Here is an 18,759-nt window from a genome sequence, read left to right as displayed (position 1 = left end):
AGCAGCTGCCCTCTCTAATATAGCTCATAATCCATTCAGAATGTCTAATCCAATCCAGAATAACTAGGATATGACCAAATAAATCTTTCAAGAGAAGAAGACCTCATCACATTTGTATCTTTCTTTGTCCATAGGTAATTAATCACCAGATTCCATCTCAGCACTGTAAGAATTTTTCTAATAACTTATTTTATAAATAACTTAGGAGAAAAAATCTTCAATGACATAATGTGCATAATGTGTACTTTAATTGGAAGGCAATTTAAATATTTATTTAGGCCATATTCACATGCAAGTTATTTTTAATGATGGAAATCTGCTTTGGTGGAACTAATTATAACAAATTACTAATGGTGCATGCAAACATTAGTTGCTCAGCCAAAGTGATCAATAGACCAAAATCCAAGCTTAGACATAGCTGCAATGCTTTATATGAACTTCTTATGGAATTAAAAAAAAATGGGGCCCTCTTTATCCTGTTCTACCAGAGAATGAGTTCTCCAAGTGTTTGGAGAATGATTCCTTAATGCACTTGGCACTCCAAGCCAAGTGCATTAAAATTATCTCAGCATTGGCAAAGTTGTCTTAAGAGAGAGATGTATGAGCCCCTAGATCCTCAGGAATGGGACTCTAGCCTTTCCCATAACACACTTAATTTTCAGAAGAACTGGGGTGCTGATACTATGTTGACATATTCTAAGTAAGCTTCATGTTTCCCAGAAATAAATCTTATCTTGGAACCAGAGGTGCCAGGCTTGATGGAAACCAGTCAGGAAAAAAAAATTCTGCACATTTTTCATTTATTTTTACACCCACTGTCAGGGACAAAAGAAAACAGGACAATTTCTATATGACTACAAATTAAATGCAGGAGAAATGTATTTAGAACCCTGCAAAGTCTACTTTATTTTATTATATTTGTACTGATTTCAGAGAGGAAAGGAGAGGGAAAGAGAGAAACATCAATGATGAGAGATAATAATTGATTAGCTGCCTCCTGCACACCTCCTACTGGGGACTGAGCCTACAACCTGGGCATATGCCCTTGACTGGAATTAACCTGGGACCCTTCAGTCTGCAGCCTGACACTTTATCCACTGAACCAAATCAGCTAGGCCCATGCAAAGTCCATTTTTAAAAATGTGTTGGACAATTGGAGTCCTTGCTATTCAAACAATCTTGCTCAAGACTGAAGCTATTTTTCTGCTTCAGATGTCATCACAAAAACTCCTGGTTCTGTGAATTGTAAAATATTCTAGGATCAGTACTGCCCATATTTACTTCCTCTTTTGAAAAGCAAGGATCACAATATAAATAAGCCATGCCCAGAAATGATAGTTCCTAGATTGCCAGAAAATGTCCCAGATATACAGTTTTTAAATTTATGTTTCCCTATGTAAGACCTGCAAGAGACAAGTCAAAGAATTCCAACACTCTCCTATTCACCACTCAGTATATGAAATAAAACATCACACATAAATGAAGCCACCTGTGCAGTGCACCACTTCCTGTCTCTATTCCCTCCCACCCTTCTCAGAAATAAACACTATTGTAAAATTGGTATTTTTCTATTTCCATATATGTTTTACGCTATTTTAATACATATATATTAATAAATAACATAGAATATTATTTTGTGTTTTATGAGCCCACACTAAATTTTTCCATAAATTGTGTTCTTATATTCATTCAACATTGTGATGTTTGTGATTCATCCATGTTATGAATCTCACTATATTCATACAGCACAAGTTTATAATCATTTCTCTATAGATGGAAATCCAGGTTGTTTCCACCTTTTCCCCCCCTATTACAAATAATGCTCCTGTGAAAATGATTCCTGACATTTATATTCAGGAGTTCCTCTAGGGCTTACATATAGGCATAGCATTTCTGTACTGTAGGGTATATGTACATCTCCAGCTTTACTAACCAATGCCAAATTGTTTTCCAGCATGATTGTACCAATTCACATGCCCACAAGCAGTGCAAAGGGGTTTTGGTTGCATATTATTCAAAAGTTCTTTTTGTTTTCCTCAGAAAGTTATTACTTTGATACCTCAACATTACTTGTTAGTTCAATTTCTATATAGTTGAAAAAAATTAAAAATGTGGTCCCAAGCCTGTCAACTCAATTAGTAGGGGTCCACTTGGGAATCCAAATTAATTTTAAGCTCCTACTTATCATTTCAGCCAACCTCAGCACAAAATGGTGAGGCACGTGACATTCATCTTTGTATGTTATATTTCTTCATTTGCATTTGTAGCTCCCAATTACTTTATGTCTCTCCTTAAGTACAGCCTTGCCATTAACAGTCACAACTTCATGTTCCAGCCAGCTTCCATTCTCATCACAGCTTACTTGTCAATCTCTGACTCATTCATTTATTCATCCAGTCATACAGTCAAAGATTTGACAAAAATGTAGTGAATGCTTAAAATTTTCCAGATATTATATAATGGGGTTAAAATATAAAGGAATGGTCAGAATGGAAAAGACTGGTACCTTTTCTGCCTTATGTTGCAACCCTCTTCTCTTTGTCAGAAAAAATCTGATAAATTAAATCAAGGTAAATAAGGAAGGAACAAGTATTAACTGATCACCTACTATGAGTTATGTGTCTGTGGCTGAAAATGACAACATATTTACTCTTGCATGTAACATGCTTGTAAAGTAACTTGTCCATCAATTCCCCAAAGGAAAGAAAATAGAAAGACATTAAGCTGTCATTTATTATCAATGTATTCTAAGCACTAAGTTATTTCTTTTTATTTCTACAACAGTACTATGACATAAAGTGTATTATGTTTACTTTTCAAGGAAACTGAACCCCAGAGAAAACCTGTGACTTGTCCAAGGTCTGACAGCAAGAGCCTGATCTAAGATTCAAATCCTCATCTTACTCCACTAGTCCAAAGCCTCTCGTGGTTAATAGGAGGAATTTTAAATATCATAAACCAGGCAAGAAAAACAGTTTCCCATTTCAAGCCACAATATGCAGGCCAGATAGAATGTAATTTTCTGATGTGATTTTTGCCAAGAAAACATCAAGAGAACCTTTAATCACTGTGACTAAGCTGAGGTTCTATTGCCCATTATAGATGGTGCCTCCCTCAGGACAAGGTCATAGCGCACAAGTCTTAATTCACTACTCAGTCTGACTTCCTGTCATGAAAGCGAAGGACTGTATCTCTGGCTTCCAGAAGCTTTCACAAAAAATTTCCCTAACATCCCCTAATGAAGGGTAAAGCCAAAATAGAACGGGCTATGCGGCCTTTGGCAGCCTCTAACTTCTCTTTTTTAGTACACAGGACTTCACTAAATTCAGCAATTACAAGGAAAACTAAATGAAAGGGGAAAATGACATTATGGAATTAATCTCAGAAGATCAAATAATGGCAGCTGGCAGCAACTTGTTGCCACTGGGAGGAACCTAGAGGTTAGATCTCAGTTTGGATGTCACTTCCTCAGGAAGTCTTCACCCAATACCCAAACCTGAGCTTAGTGCCCATCTTGTATGCTTACGCAGAGTCCTTTGCTCCCCCTATCACAACACTGACCCCGCTATGTTGTAATTGTTTGGTTATCCCCCTGTGTCTTCCATCTATGTTGTGAGCTCCATAAGAAACTATACTTGTCATTTTATTCTTACACTTGCAGTGCCTAATACAGTGGTTGGTAAAGAATGGTACTCAATGGGTGTTCGTTGAATAATTTAATAAACGTACAAATATATAAAATTAGGGCTGAAAAATCAATTCTTCTCTTTTCTCAGAAGAGACCCAGAAGTGAATTGGTCTGGCTGAAGCATTATAAGAAAGTGGAAAGCAAGACACCATTGACCCACAAAACATCCATAACACTTAATTGGCAGTTGCTATATATCAGGTACTGTTCTAAATAATTTTATATTTAATTCATACAACCCTTACAATAATCCTATGATGTAAGTACTATTACTATCCCTGGGAAACTGAGGAATGGAGAGGTTTAGTGACTAATCCAAGCTCATTCAGCTGGAAGGTGTTGGAGCTAAAATTTGTACCCAAACAGTGTAGATCCAATGGGTCTTAATAACCTGGGTAAATCTTAAAAGTACAAAGTTCTTTCTTGATTTTTGTCCCAAAATAAATTGCTGATAACTCAAGAGCCACCATATTTTCCTAAGTCTAGGCCCTAACATTCTATTTGACTGTTTATTCCTTGGGAAACATGACCCTATCCCTTGGAGCTGTACTTCTGGACCTAATACATTTCGGTTGCTCTGAAAAAGTGTCATCCTAAATTCTGTACATGAAGACCTGTAGTTGAGTCAGATTATAATTTTACCTTGGGTAAATTATCTTAGATAGGGCTCTGGCAGACAAAATTGGGTTTGAATACCAGATCTAACATTTATTACTAAAGAGAGCTTAAACAAAATACCTAAACTCTAAATCTCAGTTTCTTATCTATAAAAGATGCTAAGATTATTTACCTCAAAGAATGATATGAGCACCAAAAACAGTAAACTATGTAAAATGCTGATTGCAGTGTTTGGCACAGAGGGAATGTTCAACAAATGTTAGTAAGTATTATCTGTGGGATTCATTTTTTCTCTCTAAAAAACAGGGACTCTTTTAAATATCTCCCAAGATTGTTGTGAGGACTAAGGGAGATAGGCCAGCAACATATTTTACGCTACTGCCTTCCTGTTCATCCCATTTTATCTTCTGAGAATAGGAATCCAACTGTAGACTTACCATCATACTGAAACTACTCTTTAAAAGGTCACCTATAACTTCCAAAATGCCAATTCTAATGTTCTTTTCTCAAGTATCATCCTACTTGCCCTGTCTGCTACATTTTATCATAATTGACTGCTCTTCTGTCTTAAATTTCTCCCCTCTTAGTTACTCTAAAATTAGATTCTGTTTCTGATGCCTAGAGTAATATCTATTATACTAGAAGTTTCTCTCTGCCAACCCTTTCAGCTGATACTTACCAAGGTTCTAGTCCTGGCACACTCTACTTCTCACTAAGCCCAATCTTACTGAGAAATCACATCAAATCTCACAGCTACAAGAGCTCACTCTGTGTGGATAACCCCACATTTATGACTCTGACCTTAACCTTTACTGAACTTGAGTCTTGAATCTTTATCTCTTTGCTGGATGTCAAGTTCAGCAAGCTCTCATTTATTCCTCCTTAAACCAATACCTCCTCCTATGCTTCTTGTTTTCAATGAATGGTCTTACTACCCTCCCACATGATTCCTTTCAGTTGTCATCATTATTTCTTGCCCAAACTAGAATAGTAATTAACAAATAAGCCTCACTGATTACTGCTTCAGCCTGCTTTATTCTATCTTTCAGCTGACCCTAGTTTCATAGACCTAACAAAACCACTCCCAGGTTTACATGTATGGGAGGACTCAATTTTATAGTTAAATTAGAGGCCCGATGCATGAAATTCATGCACGGTAGAGGGTATCCTGCAGCCCAGACTGTACCCTCTCCAATCTGGGACCCCCTGGGGATGTCTGACAGCCAGTTTAGGCCCCTTCATAATCTGGAACCGCTGGCCCCTAACCACTCACCTGCCTGCCTGCCTGATTGCCCCTAGTCACTTCTGCTTGCCAACCTGATTGTCCCCTAACCACTCCCCTGACAGACTGATTGATGCCTAACTGCTCCCCTGCAGGTCTGGACACCCCCCCCCCAACTGCCCTCTCCTGTAGCCTGATCACCCTCAACTGCCCTCCCCTGCCAGTCCTGTTGCCCCCAATTGCCCTCCCCTGCTGGCCTGATCTCCCACAACTGCCCTCCCCTGCTAACCACTTGTGGCAGCCATCTTGTGGCAGCCATCTTGTGATGATGTGAGGGCTTTGCACAAGGGCGCAAGGACCACCTAGATTTTATTAGTATAGATTTAAAATTTCAAAATATTAATTGATAATTCTTGCCCTCAAAGTATTTTACCAATTTAACCTCCTTATAAACTTACAATATTTCCCCTTAGTATTTTCCAAAACTGACCTAACCTTTATTGCAGAATTTTATATTTTAAGTTATTATCTCTGGTTAGACTTTCCTGCACAAGTCCCCCTTCCTTCAATGACACCCATGATTCAAATACACATTCATACTTTAAGCTTCTTAAATCCCACCTCAAACACATGACCATCTTAAAAGGCCTTAGTGGAAAATTTTCCCCCTATAATCCCATCTAATTGCATTTCTATTATAGAGCTTTCCATAGTCCACCATATGTTGTAATTATTTATATATAGATCTTTCTCATGGACTGTATTATAAGCTATTTAAGGACAAGGAAGATCCTATATGTTTTAATAAATTGTCCACAGAATCAAACATAGGGTTTTATATATGGTAGGAACTCAGGAAGATGTGTGTGTGTGTGGGGGGGTGCGCGAACATGCGTGCATGTATGTGCATGTGTGCACACATGTGCATGTTTAGTGGAATTGAACCTTATGTACTCTGAACCTCTATGATTTCAGCAACTCTTTTTATCAAAGAAATACCTGAAGTTCTGGTTAAACATGGTGACATAGGAAGCTCTTGAACTCACCTTCTCCCACAGACACACCAAATCTATAGCTACATAAGGGACAATTTCCTCTGAATAAAACGAACAAACAAACAAACAAACAAGCAGAACTAAAAACTGATTAATAACCCATTCACGTTGGTGAAACAAGAGGAAAAACATATCAAAGCAGGCAGGAAAGGCTGAGACATAGTCTCAACATAAACCCTACCTCTGGCATGGAGACACAAATCAGAAGGGAATTTCTCCTGAGGATCAAAGGGTTCATACCCCACATCAAGACCTCCTGCTTTTAATATTGGCACCTGAGAGATGAACCCCTGAAATTGGCTTGAATGATCAATAGAGTTCTTACCCACAAAACCCATAGGGCTGTAGTGAACTGTGTAACATCACTTAAAGAGCACATTCATCCACTCAGGGCCCAGTGTAGAAGCATACCTTTGAAGAGTGTCCAGACTTTATGTGAAAATCTCATTTCCTTATTTTAAAGTATTGTTCTAAAGGGCATGGGCCTGCTGGGATACCCTCTGGGACATAGGTTAGTGGACACTATTTTATATGCTCTCCCTTTGCCTTGCTAAAGTTGAGAAACACCATCATTTTGTATTTTAATCTTTATTTTTTATTTTTATTCTATTATTTTATTATTTTCTTTCTAATTTTTTCTTTTTCTTTTTCTTTGTGTGTGTGTGTGTGTGTGTGTGTGTGTGTGAATATGATTTTTAAACACTCCCTCTGCCTCACTCCAGCCAGCAGGCACCATCTTTGAACTCTTTCTCTACCATGATCCAGAGCACCAGTATCTGAAAGGGTGCTTCCACACATGTCTAATGTCCCAGTTTTTTAAGCTGCCACCAAGGAGATGCTCCCAATCACTTGTCTTGGAGGCCAGGGGGACTTGCATTTCTGATCTCATGGAATATAGAAGAAAAGATGAAATAGTGCCATTTCCAAAAAACATGGATGGAACTTGAGAATATCATGTTTAGTGACATGTCAGACATAAAAAGTTAAGAACCATATGATTTCACTCATATATGAGATATAAAATCTAAAACAACATACAAGAGTAAATTTTAAAAGTTCTTATCACAATAAAATATTTGTAACTATATATGGTGCCAGATGTTAACTAGACTTACTGTGGCAATCATTTTGCAATATATACAAATATTGAATCATTATGTTGCACACCTGAAACTAATATAATCTTGTATGTCAATTATACCTCTATTTTTTTTAAAGAAACCCATGGAAGCCACATGTGCTTTATGGTGATGGATTTTAGAGGCCTACTTGAGCTCCAGCATCCATAACCCAGCCAGTAAATGACCTGGGTAGGGAACTGAATCCACAAATCTTTACCTCACTATAAGTAGCCTATACCCAGTAAATAAGTCAGTTACATCATTTGACAAGTTGGAGAAGCCACCAGGTGACTTAATCTTAGGATTCCACAGATCTAGCTCACTGCAGTCTTAGACAAATATATTAAAAATGTCCGTATATAAAGCATAGTGATCAGCCTGTCATAATGGGCTTATCATCATTAATTCACCCTTCAAATTTAAAGTGATTCCATTCTAGTAAGCATTAATAATTCCCAACATAATAATGGAGATAACAGCAGATTGTTTTTGAAAATGATTACCCATGTTTCAATAACACATCATGAACGTTGAGCTTAAAGCAGTCTTCTGAGTAGAGAAACAAATGGAAATATTTTTAAAATAACAGTTTATAGTAATAATAGTTTGGAGCTTTAGCTTGAAGTTGGTGTGTGCTCTGGATAACATCATTTATGGAAACTCATTTTTAAAAGTATTGATCTCACTTGATAATGCTTCAGTCATAGAATGATTACCGTCCAAGAAGCTTCTAAATATCATAAAGACCCACAAATTTTATTAGCCCAATACATTTCTATAATAGTGTGACAGGTGGGAGGCATTTAGTCATGGAATACATTCCTCATTCTTTAGTAAACTCTGATGATATGTAAGAGCATCACACAAGGAGAAACAAATGCCCCTATTAAATAGTCCCCTCCCTGATAAATATATAGAGAGAAGTGGATACTTGAAGTGGGGGAGCATTCTGTAAAGTGCATGATTTTTCTAACCACTTTGCTGTACATATGAAACTAATACATAATAATATTGAATGTAAACTGCAATTGAAAATTTAAAAATTTAAATTAGTTTTTAAATTTAGTAATTAAATAATAGTTATTTTTAAAAATATAAAAAATTATAAAATTATTTTAACTTGTGAGTCATACAAAATCAGATAACAGGCTGAATTTGGCCTGTGGGCTATTGTTTGACTATTTGGCTTATAAAAACTTTCTGTGGAAAGAAAATACCCCCCCTCCTTAGTCTGAACATTAAATGGTATCCATCACTGACCTAATTATGAATGGTGCTTTCTAATCTCTAAATTGTGATTCTTCTCTTTTCCCATTTAGCACATATATTTCCCATTATGGTCTAAATGTATTCATTGACTATTAAGTTGTTTTTCCAGGGTAAATAAAAATTTATTTTTCCTATTAAGGCAGCGAATTTTCCTGTTTTCATGTTGCTAGGTGATGGCTATATTAGAGAATATTTAGCTGACGAAAATCTGTCTTTTGAAGGCAGGAAATAAACAAACATGAAGGGATGGAGTAACTGCTTCCTTATCTTTCTCACTGAACTTGAAAGAAAATCCTCTAAGAGAGACATCTCTTCTCAGTTCTGCCTAGGTCTGGTAGAACTGCACTGGGCAGTTTCCTTGAGTTCAAAGCCACCAAATTGTACAGAAGTAGCTACACTAGGGAATAGAGTACAAAGAGAATGGAGCCATCCTTATTTCAGCCCCACACATCCGGGATTATCCCTCCACCTAAAATCATGTGTTCATCAACAGAGTACAAAGCCCCTTTTCAGTGTCAAGATCTATCTAAAGGCAACATATTAATGGAAATTCAAAAGAAAGAAAGGAAAATGAGCACCTAATCTGAGGAAACTCCAGGCATCTCCAAGAAACTATGAAATTAGAAATAAGGGCTAAATTGTGGACATTGTATAGCCAGCACTAGCAGAGGCCAAAGGAAGGGAGGAAAAGTGAATCAGTGTTAGCAGCAATAGCTTCATTACAAATTCAGGTGTAGAGGGTATGCATAGCAGGAACAAGCACATGGTATGCAAGGAAACAACCATTGTACATAGTTTTGTTAAAATAAAATGTTTTGTTTCAATCTTGTTTTCAATATTCTTAAGAGAAAAAAAATGGAAATTTCTGTCCTTTAAGACAGGCAAAGCCCACAAAAGATCATCAGTAGATAAGTGGATAAAAAAGAAGTGGTACATTTATACAATGAAATACTATGAGGCCATCAAAAAGAAAGAAATCTTACCTTTTGAGACAGCATGGATGAACTTGGAGAATGTTATGCTAAGTGAAATAAGCCAGCCAGAGAAAGACAATACCATATGATTTCAATGTGAAATCTAATGAACAAAATAAACTGATGAACAAAATGGAAACAGAGACATGGATATATATGGAACAGACTGACAACTAACAGAGGGGAAAGGGTTTGGGGGAACTGGATGAAAAAAGGTAAAGGAATTAACCAAATATCTATATTTATAAAAGCCAAGCAACTGGAACGGTTAAATGACCAGAACAACCAGTCACTATGATGCACACTGTGGCTGCCAATGGGCCTAATTGGGTCCCCTATTCGCCCCACCCAACCTCCTGCGTCCTCTTCCCCAAGGTGCCCTGGCCCCTGATCAGCCCCACACTCCAATCTGGGGTGAGGCTGGCTGACCAACAGTCCATAGCCCTACCCCCAATTGGCCCCACCACCCTGATTGGGGGCAGGACTGGCTGACCAACCACATGTGGCCCCTCTTCCTGGCCAGCTGCAGCCCCTCCCTCCAGCCGGCCCCACCCCTAATTGCCCCCCATCAGGGGTGGGGCAGGCCTAGCTCCCACAGCCCCCTCTCACCAGACCTCCTGTGGCTCCTTCCCCCACTGACCCATCCTGAATGGCTCCCATCAGTGTAGGTCTGCCAGGCCCAACACGTGCACGAATTCATACACTGGGCCTCCAATATATATAAAGCACAATATGTTAATTAGACTGGACAACTGAATGACCTTCCAGACATCCTTCCGGACATCCTTCTGGACATTCTTCTGGATGAAGCTGGGGCTATGAGGGCCAAGCCCCTTGCAGTAATTTTGTGCATCAGACTTCAAAACAAAACAGTGTGGTGATAAGAGGGAAAGGGGGATTGGGGCTAGGGGTAAAATGGAAAAAGACTTTGCTTGGCGTGGTAGGTACACCATGCAGTGTGCAGATGATTTTTTTTTTATGTACACTTGAAACCTCTGTGGTTTTGCAAACCAATATCACCCCAATAAATTCAATTTAAAAAGCTGCAAAGTTCTGGTAGGAAGGTCAATGACCTCTCAAGTGAAAATAAAACATGGGTTAAAAAAGAAGGAGCATTGGGGATGGGGCTGGACAAAAATGAATGAATTGGCATTTTATTCAATTGTGGTTTGTTTTGTAATCTTTTCTAGGTTAGAACAACAATAGATAAAGAATCATGTACAAAAGAAATGTGTTGTTACTTTGTTTTGGATTTTTCTATGAAGGTGTACTGAAGTATGAGTTGAAGGGTTAAGAAGATCACCTGATGCCCTCTTATTTAGAAATTAGCTAGCTAAATCACATATATCAAACATTCCAAGCACTATGCTGGGTACCTTGTATATGCTACTTCATTTAAAGTTTTCAGAAGTCCTGTGGAGGCAGCCTTCCTATTGAACCTCTGCTGTCAACTCCAAGTTATTGCCATTATCAACTTCAGATTTGCAGGCTTAATATCTGGTGACAATCATTCTCAGTTGGATTGGCATTGCCAACTGGATCTAGAGAAGAATGGCACATTTGCAATATATGTTCTGGCTGAGGAACAGTGAGAGGAGAATCCAATAAACAAAATGGCACACAGCAGAGAGTGCCAAGTGTATGGGTTTTAGTTATTTGTTTTCTCTTTTTCCTGGAATTAAATAATGTACTGTATATTTAGCTGGGGCCATATTAGGACTCATCATAATTCATTTATTTTTTCTCAGGAGGATAAAGGTTTATTTCCTCATATTTCTTTTTAGAATGTGTCTTTATTGATTTTTAGAGAGAGAGGAAGGGAGAGGGATATAGAGATAGAAACATCAATGAGAGAGAAACATAGTCAATTGGCTGCCTCCTGCATGCCCATATTGGGGATGGAGTCCCCAACAGGAGCATGTGGCCTGACCCCCTAACAGGGAATCAAACCAGTGACATCTTGGTTCTGGGTGGATGTTCAACTGGTGAGCCACACAGACCAGACTCTTCATATTTGATTCTATACAAGAATCAGGGATTGGAAGATGAGACTATGAAGCTCTTAGAAAGTCCTGCTGAAAATATTTATAAACTATTTTTCAAACATTTGTTATTCATTAATTCTCTCACTTAACTGGGCACCTATCATTTTTCAGGCATTATGCAATTTTCTGGGTTTATGACAAGGTTCAAGACATAGTCCTTGACCCAAAGAATCTCAGGAGTTAATAACAATACAATAAAATAAGTATATCAATGAGCTAAGCAAAAGCAGGGATAGGAAACAGAAGAGTTCAACCCAGTCTCAGGATTTATAGTGGGATCTCAAACTTACAAATAAAAATTTTAATAATGAGAAAATAGGGGCTCAATTGAATTTTTTTAAACCCTATTTCCTTTCTCAGTGCTTTATTTCTCCAGGCAATATTATTTGAAAGTCTAAGATATTTCAAGAGCAAGGGCAATTGTTGACACTTAAGTGCCAGAGGGCCCTTCAGTACCAGCAGAGGGAAGACCTTTAAGAAGGGTAAGTGCTGGAAGTGCAAAGATAGTGTTAAAGAATTCTGTTCAGAGATCTCATCTTCAACAATCAATGGCCAAGAGCAACCTAAATAAATAAATAAATAAATAAATAAATAAATAAATAAATAAATAAAAATTTCTAGAGGTAACTTCCTATGGATGACTGATGTGTGGCAGATGCATCCTGTTGAGAAAACCAACATCCACTAGTTGAAAGAGAAAGCTTTAAGATTTAGGATACCATTTTTGGCAGACTGCCTTCTCTGTATTGCATGTCTTGTGATAGAATGTTAACAAGTCCCACTTATAACATTTTGGTCAAGGTATGGAAGAAAATCAAGATGTATTGATTGTGTACTATGAACCAGGCACTATGCTGTTTTTACTTGTAAACTCACAATAATCCTGGGAGGTGGGATATGATAGTTCAATTTTTACAGACAAGAACAAAGACAAGAGAGATTAAGTATTTTATTCAATGTCACACATTTATTAGTTAGCAGAGCCAGGATTTGAATTCAGCTCCAAATTCCAATTGGAAAAAAAATAAGGTCAATTTAAAGGCAAGCAAATGTGTTTGGAGGGTGGACACATTTACATGCAGAAAATGTTTGATTTCACTCTTCTGCTTTTCTTGGCTTTGAAGTAGATGTGCCATGGGTAACAGCTTGTGGGAGCTTAGGGTTAATCATTGCATTACATAGCCATAAATTCCCTTTACAAAGATCTGTCTCGGTGGATTTGCCATTCTTGTCAATCCCTTCTAGGCACTAGCTAATTAGGTCATGAACACAGTAGCCAAAACCAGAACCATTCAGATACTTGTCAAACTGTTTTTGACTATCTTAATATGACTGAAGCAGGTTTGCAGTGAAAACATTTTGGAATATTCACAACTGTCAAAGCACCACTTTAGTGACTCCAAACCCTCCTTACTCCCACTCCCACACCTACACTTCAAAAATGTTTTGGGCTGTTGTAGAGAGGTCATGTTACTGGTGTGGAAAAGGTTTCAAAGAAAAGGTTAAGCATTAAAGTGACTCACTGACAGCCAATTAGGAGGCTTCTTCTGGAAGTCAGCGTTGGACTGACAGCAGAGCTGCAAATCCAAAGTAACCTGGCAAGGCTGAATCATTCTCCTAATGACCCTCAAAGCAAGCTTATGGTGGTGTTGGGGGAGCCCAAATTATAGGAAGGTAAATTGGTTAGTTTTTGTTTTGTTTCAAGTAGAAAAGAAGGGGCAGTGACAAGATATGATTTCTTACTTCTGCTTCCATCATTCCCTTTCTAGATGGAATATTTATTTGCCCTTGTATAAAGAGAGATCATTTCTCCATGATGCCTCCACATATATGCATAGCTTTATTTAGGGCTCCTTCATATGGTGAGAGATGAATACCTACTTGGAACACATGTTCATTTTATAGGTGATAGTGCCAAGAATTACAGTCACAATGTCTTTTGATTAAAATTGATTATCTTGCAAGGGGAGGGGTTTGGGATGGAAATGGGGGGATAAGGACAAATATGTGATACCTTAATCAATAAAGAAATTTAAGCAAAATAAATAATAATAATAAATAAATAAAATTGTTTGTCTTCTCTATATTATAAATTATAACCCCATAATATTTATCATGGTTAGCACTCTACTACACCATGAGCAGAACAAGATATTTTGGAGAAGTCAAATGACACTTTCAGAATAAGAAATCTTTTTGCTTTAATATTAGAAATACTACTAATGATAATAACATTGACAATTACAATGATCCCCTTACATTTCTAGCCCCATATAATTTGGGCTGGGATTTCTTTAGAGAAGTTCCTTTAGAGATGGAACTCCATAGCAATATTCCTCACTTATTTTCTTTTTATGACAGACAGAAGAATATTAATTTCACACAGAGTAAAAGGAAAATACTTTTTACTTGCAGAGTTGAATTGATTGCCCTATATGCATTCTGGTCTATTAAGTGTTAGAGGTGGTCAATACTCAGCAAACCTGTATCCCTTACACACATATTGAAAAAGCTCTTCAATCTAGATAACAGTTGACGAAGAGTCAGACCCATATAGTAGTTTGTTTTTTTTTCTCCAGGCAGCTCAATCTACATGCATCTTAAAATCTCTGATCATTAATAAGTTGACAATGTTTTCAATTTACTAGCTTTATCTTTTTATTCCTATTAAGTGCTATGTTTATTGGCATCTTAAAGGCCTTTGAGAAACTGATGTAAATAATTTTCTACACTAGTTATATAAAGATTAAGTCCCGTTGCATGAAATTCATGCAGGGGAATTGGGAATCCCTCAGCCCAGCCTGCACCCTCTCCAATTTGGGACTCATCGAGGAATATCTGTGGGATTGGGCCTAAATAGGGAGTCAGACATCACTCTCACAATCCAGGACCACTGGCTCCCAACCGTTCACCTGCCTGCCTGCCTGATTGACCCTAACTGTCCTCCTCTACCGACCTGGTTACCCCTAACTTCCTTCCACTGCCAGCCTGGTCACTCCCAACTGCCCTCCCCTGAAGGCTATCTTGTGTCCACATGAGGGCAGTGATCTTGTGTGTTGGAGTGATGGTCAATTTGCATATTACTCTTTTATTAGATAGGATAATGTCATAAGTTCCTTATTCAATCAGAAGGGTGAATGGTCTAAGTTAGTCTCCCAGGAACAGGATGATTTTTCCCTGATTCAGATATTCTCTAAAGAACTCATGAGACACTGATGGAAGTGAGAATCCAGTCTGTTGAAACAGAAAAATCAGCTAGTCTTTGTTCATGCAAAAGACTCATTTATACCTTTTCTCCATCCTAGAAATAGCTACTTTAACTAAACTTAGGCCCTATCTACTTCAAGAAACCTTTAAGCTCTGTTTTACTATGTATAATCTATCATAGGATTTATTACACCATATGGTAGACATCTCTCACTGATGCCCTTTACACGGTGAGTTCCAAAGGGCAGGGACTCTTAGGATTGTTCCCTTGGTGCATGGGTCAAGGAGAAAAGTAGTTAAATAAAGCCACGAATATATATAAACTGACCTACATGGAGGTTAGAATTCACAATTTTTTACTTAATCTACATACCAACTCAAAATAAGAATACTAATTACTATGTAGTGAGTGCTTCTTGTGTGTCAGGTGCTTTAAGCATTTATGTCACATATGCCCCCAAAAGATGAGATGGGTATTAATAGTGCTATCTTATAAGAAGCCTAGGAAAAGGGTTGTTAAGTGACTTATCAAGAAGTGGTCAAGAAGCCAAGATTTCAAACCCAATTGTAGCAGAACCCAAATTTGTTGCTTTTATCCACTGGACCTCAGTATCTTTTCTAAATTGTTCATTTTAAAATGGTCCATTAGTACAGAGCAAACCCTTTAACATGTGAGACATTGTCATACATTGTACTTTGGTATTTTGGGGAATTCTGATTACATATTGTAACTATCCAAAAATAAAACTGCTGCAGTAAGGCAAAGAGGCTCAAAATATTTTTGAAAAAAATTTGGTGAAGAACAGGTAGAAGGATAAAACCCAACACACATTATTTCAGTTAATATTTACAATAACTCTATGTTTTGTTACTCCCATAATAGACATGAAAAAAAAGAAGTTAGGAAAATTCAAGATGAGTAAAATTATAAGAAAATTTTATGTTATTTATTTTCCCCATTAATTTTATAAATACATAAAAGTAAGGATCAGAGAGGAAAGGTATTTTTTTTATTAATCACACAGCAACTAAGTAGCAAAATCAAGACCTTAATCCTTCTAACTCTAAATTTAGTACTCTACCCACTATTTCAAGTTTCTTCTTCACCACAAATCCAATCACTCTACCCCAAATATTATATGTCCCTTTACTATTTACCTCCAATTTGTCTGCAAAATATAATTTAACATCTGTAGCTAATATTCATCTATTTACTCAAATATTATTTATTGATTGTCAGGACTTTGCTTAAGCACTGGGACTAGAATAAAGAACAAAATAAACAACACAAAATTCTAGTTCTCTTGACATATAAAGTCTACTGAGCAACATAGACATTAAAGAAATAATCAACAACTACCAACTATGAATGTAATTAAGGAGTACTACAGGGTATATAACTGTATAACAGGGGGAATAATTTGGTTTGAAATGTTCAGGAAGAGACTCTCAGCAGAAATTATTATTAAGCAGAGATCAGAAATGAGTAGAAATTGTTTAATCAGAGTCTAATATTATCATTTTGGGGCCTAATGTGTTTGATGGTTTAACTCATTTGACAAAATTTAGTTTTTATCCAATTAAATATTTTTATGTGGCAGAAGAAATTTCATTTTCAACCATATAGGATAGAATAAAGAGCAATTCGATGCTTCAAAAGTGTTTTGCTGGCCATTATGGAAAAGTGTCATTCTAAAAGAACACAAGTGATTGATTACCTCAAACACTGATTACTTAGCTTTACCTAAAGAATTATTGGCAAAAAAGTTTACAAACTGCCTTTCAAATAAGGATGTGACTTTTACAAAGGCATTCAAATTCCCCTTCACAAATTCTAACTGAAATAATCAAACAAGTCTGTCTAATGGGATTCTCAAAGGTCTCAATTCCCTTCCCATGTATTTCTGCCAACTGAAACATAGCAATAATTTAAACTTATATTGGTTAGCTATTCAGGTTAAAGTAGGTTAAGATCATAATAAAAGCACACAGCAAAATAAAGAATGCAAGAAGAATCTAACCACATCTTTGAGTGGCATATACCAAACTGAGATAATACATCTTTCAAAAATGAATTAAATGGACTTGAAACCCAACTTAAAAAGAAATGGGTTAAAAAAAAAGTGACCTAAGAGGTTGAAGAAGAGCATACTTTTATAAAACATTTACTATAGGAAACAGAAGTTAATTTAAAATAGTAATTGCTTTATACAGAATAAAATTCAAGGAAATTTTAACTCTACTCTTATTGCAGATTGATTAAGAAGATAAAAACAATTACATTTAAAAAGGACATTGGATGGAAAGAATAAAAAAAACTATAACTGATTTTAAGGGTAATATTATATTTTGCTTTGCCATTTAATAATGAATCTGCTCATTTATTATTTTTCTTAATTTATTGGGGTGACATTGGGCAACATGAGCATATAGGTTTTAGGTATGAGTTTCTGTGTTACAAGATTTGTATATTGCATGTGTGACCATCATCCAAAGTCAAATCAAATCCTGTCACCATATATTAGGTCCCCCTTCTCCCTCACCACCTTCCCTCTGGCAACCACCACACAATCTGCTCTTAAAAATCATTTAAATATTCTTGGAAGATGGAGGCTGGCAGGATGGAGGTGAGAGAGAGGAAGTGAATGAATGAGCGGATGAAAGGAGAGTGTGTGGATGTGTGTGGTGAGTGTGTGAGTGAGTGAGTGAGTGAGTGAGAGTTAAATCCCCACAGGAGCAGCAGGGGCTGGCAGGCCAGGCTCTCCTAGACAGGGAGAAACTACCATCTCTGCAGGCACTCCCTGGACTGTGGGACTAGGCATGGAGCCCATACCATCTTGAAGGGAAGAATGGCCTTTTCTAGGAACTCATCAGCACCACCAACCAGACAGACCATGGAACTGCCTGTGACCCAGCAGCTACTCCAGCCAAAATCTTGCTGCTCCACCCACAGTCTTGCGGACCCTGGGACCTCCACCTACAAAAGTGCACTGCTCTGACAGAGTAAGTGCAACTCCCCCCTTTCCAGTGGCAGAACTCTGGACACCACATTCACCTGTTTCTAGCATGCAGGCATCCAGGGCACACCACTCCATAGGCAGCCCCTGGGAGCCTCTGGGAACGCCCACTGGGTGTGATTTGGTACAGAAGAGGACACACTGCCCCACAGTAGAAATCCTGGACTCCCTCTTCCTGAATAACTGCCCACAGACAACCCAGCTGTGCAACTTCAGTGCCAGGGCCCCTCGGAGTGCTTCAAAGCTCTGTGCAGACAAACACACCTCCACACTAGCGCATTTCCAACAAGCAGGCCCCCTGAGCCCATCTATCCACAGCGTGCTCTGGGAAACAGCTATTAAAATCTGCTGGGTGTGATTTTGCACACACAAGGGCGTGATGCCCCACAGTAGAAATTCTGAATTCCCTCTTCCTGAATAACTGCACACAGTCACCGCAGCTGCTCAACCTCAGTGCATCAGAACTCTGCACTGTAAAACACACCTCCACAGTCATGTAATTCCAACAGGCAAGCATCCTGAGCCCATCTATCCATAGGGTGC

The sequence above is a fragment of the Pipistrellus hanaki genome (assembly GCF_964339955.1).
Source record: "Pipistrellus hanaki genome assembly, chromosome: X".
In the NCBI taxonomy this organism is placed as follows: Eukaryota; Metazoa; Chordata; class Mammalia; order Chiroptera; family Vespertilionidae; genus Pipistrellus; species Pipistrellus hanaki.
This window is presented reverse-complemented; position numbering follows the sequence as displayed.